This window comes from Pteropus vampyrus, unplaced genomic scaffold (genome assembly GCF_000151845.1).
Source record: "Pteropus vampyrus isolate Shadow unplaced genomic scaffold, Pvam_2.0 Scaffold659, whole genome shotgun sequence".
Taxonomy (NCBI): Eukaryota; Metazoa; Chordata; class Mammalia; order Chiroptera; family Pteropodidae; genus Pteropus; species Pteropus vampyrus.
In genome coordinates, this window is record NW_011889440.1 from 128,033 (window position 1) to 129,105 (window position 1,073).

Consider the following 1,073-nt stretch of genomic DNA (forward strand, 5'->3'; position numbering starts at 1 on the left):
TAAGAAGCCTGGTGGCATGGGGCCACCAGCTAAGCCAGGGTGACCTCAGGCGGTGAGCTAACGTCAAACGATCGGCAACCGTAACTCCTTGGCACAAAGGTAACAGCGTCCTCACGGGTTCAGGGCGTAGGACCTGGATTTTTTTGGAGCCACGATTCTACCCGCCATGCCCGGCTTCACCTCTTTTTTTGTTCCCCTTAACTTTTCACGAGATGGCAACATACAGGGAACGGACCAACTTCCCATCTCTAGGCCAGTCCAGGGCCGGGTGGGGATGGGACACGCTGAGGACATGGCTTAGCGGAGGGCCGGGGGCAGACAGAGAGGCCGTCACGCAGGACGTACCGGCACCACTGCCTGTGTGTCCTCATTCAGTGTGTCTGCTGACCCCTTCCCTGGGTGAGGTACAGTGGTGACCAAAGCGGACAGAAGTCCCTGCGTGTCGGGGCCGCAGTAGGGGAGACAGTAAAGCAGACGTGAGTGCTCTAACCCACTAGTCACTTGCACCCATGCTCCTAGCGAGAGGCATTTCAGCAGTTCGGTTAGGGAGCGGCTGTGCTGCTTCACATCTGGGCTGAGGTGAGGTGGTGCGACAGCGACAGGCTGCCAGGAAGAGACTGGGTCTGAGCAATGCGACGCCCAAACGGCCCTTCCCACGCGGCGGCTCCTCCGTCCCCACGCGGCGCTTGGAGGCTGCGTTAGCCTGGCCTGGCCGTCGCTCTGCTCCTTCCCAGCCTGGGCATCTGCAGTGTTTTCCTGAAGGCTCCCTGTCCCCAGCGTCGTCTTCTGCTCGAATTCTCTGTGCCCCCCTTGCCAACTCTATCCATGCCCCTCACGCCCGCTCTCTCCCCTCTCTTGGTGCATCCCCTTCTTCCCCTGTTCCTCCCCTGGTTTGCAGTAGTGAGAGGCTCTCGTGCCTTGAAACTTCAAAGCTCTCAGCTTTATTCTTCCACCCAAGCACCTGCTAACAAACTTTGTGTCCTGGAACTGGGATTAAGGGACGTTTCCATTTTTGTTTCTTTCAGACTTTGAAACTGGGTCCAAAACCAAACCGTCAGCTCCAAAGCAAGACG